The following is a 12,189-nucleotide window of genomic DNA, read 5'->3' as shown; positions in this document are numbered from 1 at the left end:
AATCCAAGTCTTGCAACTCCAAGTCCCGACGCTTTTCTGGCTTGAGTTTCAAACTTAAGTTTATATATGGTATTAGGACTGAGAATTCCTTAACGAGTCAACTGGCACTCAATATATTTGTAAAATATCAAAATAAAATTGTTCTAATTTTTGAAATTAGAGAGTCATTAATCTAAATAAACACAGACACCATTAAAACAAATTTAGAACCTGCAAATAATTGAACACATTGTCTTAGGACTAAAATGAGAGGAAACCACAGGGTATGTGGAATAAAAACAATCATGCTGTTACTGAAATGTCAGTATCTCTTAGTCTGAAGGAGTGAGTAATTATCACAAGAGGAAAGGAAAAATAAACCGTAATTAAGCAATGATTATAATAGTGTTCCTCTGGGGATAATTGTTTGTCTTTATTGCATTCCAGCAATACTACTCTATAGATGATATAGAACCTACTATTTTCATTTTAGTAGTTACATTTGATCCGTGCATTTTTAAATCTATGATTTTAATAAACAAATTTTTTTCTTAAGGTATTTTAAGTTTAGTAATGCTTTAGTTTTTATGTAAGGCACTATGAACATTTTTAAACAACCAGTGCTTCATTATTTAACAAAAACAACAGACCATTGTTAATTCATTTGGCCCAACAATGAATAAACATCAATAACTCTGCAGTAATTAGAGCTGTTCAGAGAGACAGGGCAACTCAGGAGCTCCACGTTACTGAAATCCTCAGGCTGAGGCTGGTAGGGGTGCCAAAGAGAAAATTCCAGCATCCAGTTGTAGGATGGGCTCATCCAGTGATAGGATGGGCTTCTTATTTCTTTGTTAATTTTTAAAATAAATTGTAACTGTTCTCATTTCAAAAAAGGTCTTCAATTTATTTACAACAAAAGTACAGGTATAATAAAATAAACAATCCGAACAGTCACTAAAAAAAACCAATCAGTAAAAGAGGAAAGGAGAAAAATTTTATGAGGAATTCACAGGAAAATACAACTGAGTGCATATCATATGTAGTCATGAACTTCTTAGCAACTGAGGAAAAGAAGGAAACATTATTCATACTATTTAGCAGAGCCTGGAGTTCTGTGAGGCTTTGGATGCAAATCTGTTCTTAGAAAAGGCTTTACATAAATAATGTAAATGAGAGCACACTTTACAACAAAAGTATACACATATCCCTCACATGAGTACATTTTATAGATATGGCCTTGGTGAAATCCAAAACAAATTGGAAAGATAAGACCGTTGTGTGGACCAGAGTGATACGGCTTCCTGGGGATGGGCGCCAGCAGAGAAAAGCTAATAGGTGGGAAAGGAGAGCTGAGGCAGTTGGGGAGGTTCCCACTTCACGTAACCCTACATTTCTATGTGAAGTAGGATGTACCCCCTCCCCTATTTAACACCTTTCAGTGGCAACCCATTGCATTCATGATAAAAGGAGATTCTTACCATGGCATTCAAGGCCCTACATGATCCCGCCTCTGCCCATTTGCAGTCGCATTTCCCTTGGATCACTCTGCTCTCACCATGACGGAGCCCTTCCAATTCTTCAAATGCATTGAGCTCGTCCTACTAAGTGCTTCTTCAGAGGCTGCTCCTTCTGCCTGAAATGCTCTCTCCTTGCCCTTTAGCCTGGCTAATTCCTGCTCATTTAAAAGATTTTGGCTTAAGTATTCCTGCTACAAAGAAGACCACACTGACCACTGCCTCGCCCCATTTGTATTAAATCACATCTATAATTCTTTTACACAGAATGTGGCATTTTTCTTCATAGCTAATTTATTTAACAACCTATTTGTGCTTTTATTTACTTAAATTCTTCTTATATGTATATACATGGGGTAGTATACATACATACGTATATTTTCTAGCACCGAGACGGCCTAGAAGCACATCTAGCACCCAGATCTTGGTTTCTAACGTCATCCTCCAATAAAAGGAGTTAGGGCTCCCTGGAGAAATGACTGATTCTAGGGGCAGAGAGAATGCAAGATGCGCCTAGAGCATCTCGCAGTGACAGAGAGCAAGGAAGTGCTTTAAAAAATGGTGATATGTGAAAAGCACATGGCAGTCAACCTGAAAGAGCTCCCAATGGCCAAAGCTGGAACAGGTTGAGCAACAAAATAAATAATGATAGTACTGGATTATAACCTAAAGAATAAAACAAACATCTATGAATCCATAATGATATACATGATTGAATAAATAAATAAATAATTGGAGGAGAAGAGACAAATGTTTCTTACAGAAGAATTACAAATAATAAGAGCAGTTGCTCTCCCCTCCAGGAGGTAGAGCTTAATTCCTCTCCCCTGGAGTGTAGGCTAGGCTGAGTCAACTCCCTTCTAACTAATAGAATATGAAAGCGGTTACTGTAAAAGTAGTAATTTTACAGTAAAGAAATATGACATACACCACCTTCACTAAATGATTAAGGTTAACATCACCAGTGATAAGTCATGTTTATAGCATGTATCCTTGACACAATGTGATGAGAAGGGCACTCCACCTTTAGATTATTCATCCAAAAAATCCATAACTCCAGTTTATTGTGAGAAAATATCAGACAAACTCATATTACCTAACTGGTAATTTTCAAGAGTGTCAAGGTCATAAAAAACAAAGGAAGTCTGAGAAACTGGCACAGTTTGGAGGAGAGTAGGGATACATGCTGACTAAATGCAATGTGGTGTCCTGCATGGAATCCTGGAACAAAAACATTAGTGGAAAAGCTGGTAAAGTCTGTTAAAGTCTGTAGTTCAGTTAGGAGTATCATACCAACGTTAATGCTTAGTGATAAATATGCTTTGGTTGTGTTACACATTAACACTAGGGGAGATGCAGGAAGCATATATAGGAACTCTCTATACTGTTTGCAATTTTTCTGTAAAACTAAAATTATTTCAAAATGAGAAGTTAAAAATATCTTCTCCCACTGAACTCTGTTAGCAGGAATCATTCTGTAGTGATCACTACTATATGTCCATTCCTAGAACAGGGCTGTATGCTGGACAAGACTTTGGTTCTAGAGCCTGGCTGAACATTTAATTCCTGTCTTGGCCACTTATGAGCTGTGTTACGAGCAAGTTTCTTAAGTATTCCATGTCTCAGTGTTCTCATCTATAAAAAGGAAGATAAGGGGGTTGCGAGAACAGCAGGGCTTACTATGTATAAAACACAAACAACAGTGCAAGGTTAGTTATCATTGATATAATTCTCATTCAACGTATCATTGTTGAATGACAGAAAGAATGACACAAGGTTTTTGCTAAGAGAGAGTCACGATTCAATTAAAGTCATAAAGAGAGAGTGTTTGGAGAAAAGGTTCGGGGCACAGAGTAGTATGAATGAAATGGGGGTTCCATGAGGCACAGTGGGCAGGTTGGCATAAAGATGGCAGAAGTTATGAACTGTGGAGAGTGAAGCAAGGAGCAATACTGGTATGGAGGTATGTCTGAGGGCCTTGTATCAATACTTTGATTAATAGTGAAGAGCGATTAGCCTCTCTGGGGTATGCTGCCTTAGGTAGGTTCTTCACTGGAACCCCACTCTGCTCTGTATTTGCAGAGGGCTGACCCCTGCAGGATACATTTCTCAGCCTCCCACTTCTGATGGTTTCCAGCTGAATATGGCCAATGGGAGGCAACGGTGAGACACTGGAGGGTGGGAGATCGGAGTCCCTGGCTGGGGCAATGACTCCAGCAGCAGCTACATCTCCATGAACAGTCCTGCCATGGTCTCAGCTTTTGCCCAGAGGCCAGTGGTACCACCTCTTCCTCTGTCCCTGTAACCTAGGGTCTTAATGGCCTCCTTCTGTCAATTACTCTTGGGTTGCCTCCCTGTCCTCATTTTGGCTCTCAGTTCCTCCGTTACCTGTGTAACTTTACCAGTTTTGGAATCGCTACTATGAATGCTCAGGTGGTTTCTACTTCCTGATTAGATTCTGACAAAAACAAAGGTCATGATGAAATTCCCTGTTTTCCAGACCGACTGAAACTCTGGGGCAAGGTTTCCCATTGCTACACTGGTTGTTTTCCTAAGTATCTATTATAGTCAATGTGCTGTGAACCATTCTGGGCTTCAGGTATCGTGACGTTTAGAAGAAGGAGGTGTTGCTGAGAGTCTGTTTAGGATTACTGAAGCACCACTGCTTTCCAGACAGTCCCAGACAGATAGGAAACATCTGATGGGAGGAGGAAGTTTCAGAATCACAGTGACACAACAGCCAGCCCCAATGATAGATCCATCAGGGGTTATATGGGCCAAAGAGCTCCCCTGCTCAGAAGTATGCCACAGTGGGACTTCCCTGGTGGTGCAGTGGTTAAGAATCCACCTGCCAATGCAGGAGACATGGGTACGAGCCCTGGTCCGGGAAGATCCCACATGCCGCAGAGCAAATAAGCCTGTGCACCACGATTACTAAGCCTGCGCTCTAGAGCCCATGAGCCACAACTCCTGAGCCCGCTCACCCAGAGCCCGTGGTCCACAATAAGAGAAGCCACTGCAATGAGAAGCCCGCGCACCGTAACAAAGGGTAGCCCCTTTTTGCCACAACTAGGGAAAGCCCGCTCGCAGCAACGAAGACCCAACGCAGCCAAAAATAAATAAATAAATTTAAAACTAATAATAATAATTTAAAAAAAAAGAAGTATGCCAGAGTATTGGAGCCAGAGCAGGGGCATTCATACCATTCCAGGTCCTTTAAATAAACCTGGCTTAGTCATGCTGGGACTTCATACAAAAAGATGCTACTATCATCAGCACTGTGTCTCCAGCATTCATTTAGACTGCCTCTCACGTGAGTTCTTGCTCTCTTCTTCCTCATTTGGGCTCCATTTCTCACACTTATTCCTCACCTCACCCTTGGGTATAACAACTGCCCTACCTTGACCTTGGTATCCCTTCCAGAAGATCATTCTGGCATTTGTCTCCCAGCTTCTCACAACCCCACCACAGTGATGAAATATTCTCCTTCCACACCCCCACTTAGGACCTTACCAGGGTCTTCCTTTTATTTCAGTTTACGCTTAAAAATAGGAAACCAAATGAAAGACAGAATGCGAGAGTTGATGATGAGGTTGGTAGCAACAAGTCAGGCTAGGATAAAGGGAAGACAGATAGAGGAAAGAAGTTAGCTAGGAAGCTTTTAGATGTAGTTAGAACCTAGACTCTGAGAGTGGAAGAGGTGAAGATGTATGGGAAATCCAAGAGATTTCTTTAAAGGAAGACAGTAATAGTAATAATATTTAATTATAAAGACACAGAGTATCTAATCTCTTCCTTTTAGCCTCAGTCAGATGGTTCCATAAACATCCTTGCCTGCCTGAGAGACAGCAGCAGTGACAAGTAGGGTTGTTAGGGTTTGTGGGCTTTTGCTTTTCCACAATTTCCACTGGTCTTCCCCTTCAATTCCTTGATCTTGGACAGCTGACGTTTTCTCATTCTTATGGAAAGGGCTTTGCAAAAGCAGTTTTGTGAGAAGTTTGGTAGCTCCTACTTTCCACCAAATTGAGTCCCCAGAGCAATTCCTATATAGCAATTCTCAGTTCTCTACAGAAAGAGGTAGTTTATTGCTATCAAATATTGATCACGGCACTTAAAATCTATACTTTATTTTAAAACAATACCATTAGGCAGTGATTCTAAACAACCATGTGCACTCTCATTCAAGCCAGGCTCATACATGCCTTCCTTCCCTCTCCTGTAAAGGTGAGCCCGGCAGCGTTCACTTCCCCAGAGGTGGCTCTTTGATAAAAAATAATGAAAATGTTTGTCACCACAGGCTGAATACTGAGAAGTTACCTACTCAGCCTAGACAGCAGCCTATTTTTAGCTAAGAATCCAGGAAGTAAATGTATCTGAAGTGTGATATTGTGAAGAGTATGGGTTTTGCATGCATGCAGAGTTAGTTTGAGTCCTGGTTTCACAATTTACTGGCTCTGTGACTATTGGTAATTTATTATTTATTTATTTATTTATTATTATTATTATTATTTATTATTGCTTCAGTTCACTTACCATTTATTATTTTACTATCACAAAAATCAGGATAGTAATATGCCCCTTATAGTGCTATTTAAAGGATTAAATGAGTAGTACTATCTGATCTGCCATGTCCGGCATTTAGTGACTTGTTATTGCTGGTGATGGTGTTTTTAAGTGTATTTCCTGAAGGATAGTCTCTCTTATTCTCTCCCAGAGAAAAAAATGAAGTTACTGCTATAGTTAGACTGCAGTGGTTCTTAATGCCAGCTGCACTTTAGAATTACTTGGCAGAGATTTTCAAATATACCAATGCCAGGCCACATCTCAGAACAATTCAGTCAGAATATCTGGAGGTGGAACCCAAACAGGTTCTTCTAATATGCAATTGGGAGTGAGAATCACTACGTTAGAGGAACCATAGATCTGAAGTTGGATGGTGCGATGGTTAATTTCGTGTGTCAACTTGACAGGGCCATGGGGTATCCAAATATCTGGTTAAACATTATTTCTCTGTGTGTCTGTGAGGGTGTTTCTGGATGAGATTAGCATTTGAATCTGTAGACTAAGTAGAGCAGATTGCCATCCCTAATGTGGGTGAGCCTCATCCAATCTTTTGAGGGCCTGAATAGAACCAAAAGGTGGAGGGAGAATTCTCTCTGCCTAACTGCTTAAGGTGGGACATTGTCTTCTGCCCTTGGACTGGGATTTATATCATCGGCTCTTCCTGATCTTTTGGACTCTGAACTTATATACCACTGGATTTCCTGGGTTTCCAGCTTATAGACAGCAGATTGTGGGATATCTTAGCCTCCATAATTTTGTGAGCCAATTCCTTATAACAAGTATCTATCTATCTATCTACACACACAGACACACACATACACACAGATATATATATATATACACACATATATATGTGTATATATATATATGTATATATGTGTATACATATATACACGCTGTTGGTTCTGTTTCTCTGGAGAAGACTAATACAGATGACGCTCCTATGATCCTTTGTGCTCTCCAGATTTGAGAAGACTACCTATTATTCTTCCTCTCTTATGAGGAACATGGACCTTCATTTTCCTAAAAGAGACAATTTCAGTTTAATATCACCCTGTATTTCAGGTCCAGGGTGGAAGGGTTTGACTGAATCTATTTGCAAAAATATGATTTGATGAGCAGTATGCTGCAGAGTTATCCAGTGGATAAATATAAAGTAAGTCATGTTCATATTTAGGGACCACTCATGGATGCTTATATACTGGTATATACCTATTAATCCATTATAGTTGTTTCTTTTTTTGATGCAACAATTGCCCTGTTTTGGCCAGTGGAAACTCTTCAGGTTTATCCAGTGTAAGATACTATCATTATTAGCTATTTTTATTGGTACATAAACTATAATATATTTGAAAACGAGAGCTGTGATTAAAGTGTAGTATGAGAAACAATAATTTTTAGAACACTGAGTTAAGTACAAATGCAAAAGTTTGTGAGGAGAGGAAAATGATAAGGAAAGGTTTAAAAGGGTAACACATTGTTATCTCATTCTACATTTACAGTCATAAAGGTGTTTTTTTTTAACCACTTCCTCACCAACTCAATCACCTTTAGAATAAAGTCAACATTGTACTTATTTCCTGTAGATTTCATAAGCTTCCAGAAGTTTCCTGGCAAGACCCTGTATTAAAAGGAGCAGGTGATATCAAGGTCAAGTATATGTTTCTGATATAAATAGCAGGAAGTCTATGAAGTGTTTGTTTTAAGAAGAGTAGGTTTGAAACATATGCTTGAATATACAGAAGCACAATACGTTCTCCAGCGCAATATAACACCTGTGTAGAACAGCTAAGCCATATGTTTCAGAAATTATACTTTAAAAATTACTATGTAGATGTCAAAAAGGAAAATGCACATTTGTAAAAAAAAAAAAAAAACATGTTTGCTATTAACATAACTCAACTGTATAGTTTCTTCAAATCCTTCTTAACTGTGACAAATATTTTAAAAATCTTCTAGGATATGCCAAAACTTCTTCTAAAGCCATTAACATATAATAAACCAAAAGTCTTAGAAACCTATTGTCAAAAGGATGATATTAAAATTTCTATACAATATTGGAATTTAAATCAGCTCAATTTTAATGCAACTCATGAAATTTAGTATTAGAAACTCCATGTGTCACAAAATAGCTAATGTTAGATATATTTCCCATTGGTATTTTCTTGGTCTCAAGGAAAGAGCTTTCTGCTCTTTTTAGCCGAAGATCTAACACTATGTTAAGGTTGTCTGTGTTGTAGGTATGTATGTGTGTTTAGGGTTAGGGTGTGCACAGGAAGGGGAGATAAGAGTGAGATGTCCTCAGGCTGCTGTGTGTGACCAGAGAGGTTCCTACCTGGAATATATAATAGAGGGGAGGAAGACTTAAAGTTACAATAAATAGAAATACTAAATTTAAAAAGATCACCAAGAAATGCAGGATTGAATTTTCAGCTAGTATTTGACACTAGCTATCCCAATGGCTTGATCTATGGTGCTTCAAGAGCTACAATTTAATTTAACTGAAAGGACAATTTAATTGAATTGAAAGATTTATTATAATGTGTTTCTAAATAAAAATCTTCTTTAAGCCTATTTTTAATGACTAGTTTAGACCTTGATAATTAATAATATTCATTTGTAAGACAATATTTGATATAGTAAAGTAGTGAATATAGTAAATTGATACAGTCATGTAGTAAATAGCATTTTGTTTCTATAATTAGGTGAAACAACCAAATTGCATTTAGTAACCATTAATTTGCTGAATAAACCTTATTCACAGATAACATGAAAGAAACATTCATATGACTCAGGTCAAAACATTATGGATTCTTGGTCCATTGGGTTCAAATTACTATAGTGGTTCTATATGAGTGCAATAAAATGCTCGATACAAAAATGGAATAAGTCTGGAAGATGTCCCACAACTTATCTCTCTCTAGGAGATTCACAATGCACATACCATATTTAGACTATTCTAAGATATCCTATAATAACAAAAGCCTGTTTAACTCAGTGTTTCCCAAACTTAGTTGGCCCTGGCTCACTTTTCCAAGGAAAACCTATTATTCTGGCAAACCCTGTAGATCAAACCCTGCTGGCTGCCTACACGACAGCTCTTGCCTCCTCCCCTTTTCTAACAGAACAATGGTTTCATTGGAACGGCAATATGCCCAGTCCCAGTGCATCTTGAGTTCTCTAAGCCAGTCTTAAGAATCCCTAGTGGCAGATCTGTGATGCAGAACCTGGCCAATGAGACCTAAGGAGAAGTCTGCTGGGAGGCTCTTCCTTGATCAAAAAAGGTGGCATTGCGAGAAGGTCCTGGATGCTTTGGACGCTGTTATGTGAAAAATGAGATGCCTCTAAAAGTGACAGCATCTTGCAATCAGGAAGTAACAAACCTAAGGTCAAAAGCCAGCTGGCTGAGGTGGGAGGAACAGGAGGATAAAATGGGCTTGGATCTTTGATGGAATTGTTGAATCCACACGCCAACTTGATGACTGCCTGCCTCCATATTTCTTAATAAGGAAATAAAAATCTTATATAAACTACTCTTGGGTTATTATCACTTGCAGCTCAGCACCATCCCAAGTGACAAACATTCTCTCGGGAAACCCTGGAGTAGAATAAGAGGGTGTCCTGCTGATTTCCTGGGAGATTGAGCACTCAACACACACTAGTGGGGAAAGGAAGCATGAAAGGTTGTTCAGGACTGGGACCAAGACCATTAATTTAACAAGACTGAGCCTGATGTTCAGATCATGGCAAACTTAGCCTCATATGGGTCAGGGTGGTACTAATAGTTTGAGGTATATCAGTTGTGAGGTACATCAGTAAGGGTAGAAAAGATTATGCTGAGGGAAGAAACAACCTTAAAACTTATGTCTCACTCAAGCTGCATGTTCACTGTGGGTTGGTTGGGGGCTCTGCTCTGACTCATCTTTACTCTGGAGCCCAGGAGGAGGGAGAACCTTTTTCTGGAACAGTGCTGGTTATTGAGAAAAGAAAGCTCTGGGGATTCTCACTTGACAAAGACTTGGTCCATAAATCACACCCATCATTTCTCACAGCTCATTAAACAGAACTGGTTACAAGATTCCACTCAACCATAAGAGATCAGGAACGGGAAGCCCTCGGAGAACATCTTCACTGGCTATCACTCATGTCAGCGGAGCTGGCATCGCAATAGAAGTTTCTTGCCAGAAAGCATGCTTGAGTCCCTTGGATTCTCTCTGGGAGGTCTGTATGGGCAAAAGTAAGGCCTGGGTTGGTGGCTGGAGAATTACAGGGAACTGCATTTGGCCCTGGGGGAGAGAGCTCATAAGTGCTAGATAATGTATCAGGGTTCTATCAAACCGCCTAAAATCCAAGCAGGACTCTAGCCCCAGGAGGGAAACTGGAGGGCCAGATGCTTACCTCTAGTTTCTGTTTGCTGAGTTCAGGTAGATAAGCCTTCCATATGGTTTAATTTGAGAGGGATTTCTGGGGCCAGGTGGGATGGGAGAGACAATTTGTAAGTCAGAGTAGCAGGAAGGTGAATTTAACCAACTTATGGTTGAAGGAGAGCCAAGGTTCTACCCAGGGAGACAGTTGCAAAAGTCAAATTTGAAGGGATTAGCGAGGCCAGAAATAAGAGAATAAGTAAACAGAGCTCAGGAGGATTACATGTGGAACGCAATATAATGTGAGGCATGGACTTTGACAAATGACTTAGGAATAACGCAGTGAACCATGTGAGTGGACTCAACATTTCTTTCTTTGTGCCTAGCATAAGAAGAATTGAGCAATTTCAAGGGGTCATGCCAGACTGGATAAACATGTTTGTCCCTTGGGGAGAAGCCTGTGATTTAGTGAGGTTCCCAGTGCCTAGGGCCTACTGGCAGAAAGATGAATTCCAGACTCACTGGCTGGGGAAGAGCTGCAGCTGGTCTGAATTGGGTGTACACAGCCTGCCTCAGCCTGGCTTATCTTGGGGATGGAGCAGAGCTGAATCTTCGGGTGAAAGATCTTCAGTACCCGAGCTTAGCAGAGCTGAGAAAGGCAGGGCTGGATGTTTCATCACTTACAGATGAGCCTTTCCAGATAGGCCTGCCTTACTGACATCCTTAGACCTCTTGTAGAACCTATCAACCGTGGTGTGCATTGGGCATCTAGTATGACATTTCTGGGCTTGTTAAATATCTATCTATGTGTGTCACCTTTCTCTGCAACCTGCAGCTGGCCCCTTTACGCACTGACAGGAACTATTCCAGCACTCTTGACATAGCAAGGGCCCAGTACTGGTTGGTTGTTATGGATGGAACATAGAACTTTCATCTATAGAAAATGGATATAAAGTCATCCAACTTTACTGGAAACAATGCTTCTAGACGCTTCTAGAAAAACGCATTTACTTTATAATGTAAAAATGGATGGGTTGAGGAGAAAAACTGATATTTGTTGCAGTTCTATTTTATATCAGGCACTGGGCCAGGCACTTCAAAACATCATCCCATTTACTTCTCACATCAGCCGTGAGGCAGATTTTCATTTCTTTTACCTTATAGATAAGGAACAGAGACTCACAGGTTAACTAGCTTGCACGAGTTCATACACTGTGTGCATTAGTAAGCAGTGAAGCTGTGATCCGAAGGCAGGACTCAGTGACTCCGTGGCTCAAGCCTTTATCACTTCACCACTCTGCTGCCCATAGAAATAACGCAGTACTTTGATCAACCAATGAGCATCAGAAGGGGCCTCCTAGATATTCATACATCTTCTAAACAGGGGGACCACAGAGGAGAGAGCAATTAGCTAACTAATGAAACATCCTCTGTTGCACATATAAGCTAATTGAGTTACTTAGGAAGAAGCACTGGAGTGATCCTGCCTCTGTGTTCCAGCTACCCAATCTTGGGCGAGTAACTTAAACTCGTGGAGCCGTGGTTTTTATAAAATGAGATCCCTCCCTTTGTCAGGACTCCCCTCACCAATCTATTATGAGGAGCAGCTGAGATTACATGCATGCAGTCAACGTGGATACTGCAAAGAAATATTCAAATGGAAGGCATCATTATTGACTTTGCCTAAATACCAGACAATAATAAGTAAAATATTTTCCACCTCAAGTGTATTAAAACTGTATAGTAGGGAGCCAGGCTCACCCTAG

This window comes from Balaenoptera musculus, chromosome 1 (assembly GCF_009873245.2).
Source record: "Balaenoptera musculus isolate JJ_BM4_2016_0621 chromosome 1, mBalMus1.pri.v3, whole genome shotgun sequence".
Classification (NCBI taxonomy): domain Eukaryota; kingdom Metazoa; phylum Chordata; class Mammalia; order Artiodactyla; family Balaenopteridae; genus Balaenoptera; species Balaenoptera musculus.
This window is presented reverse-complemented; position numbering follows the sequence as displayed.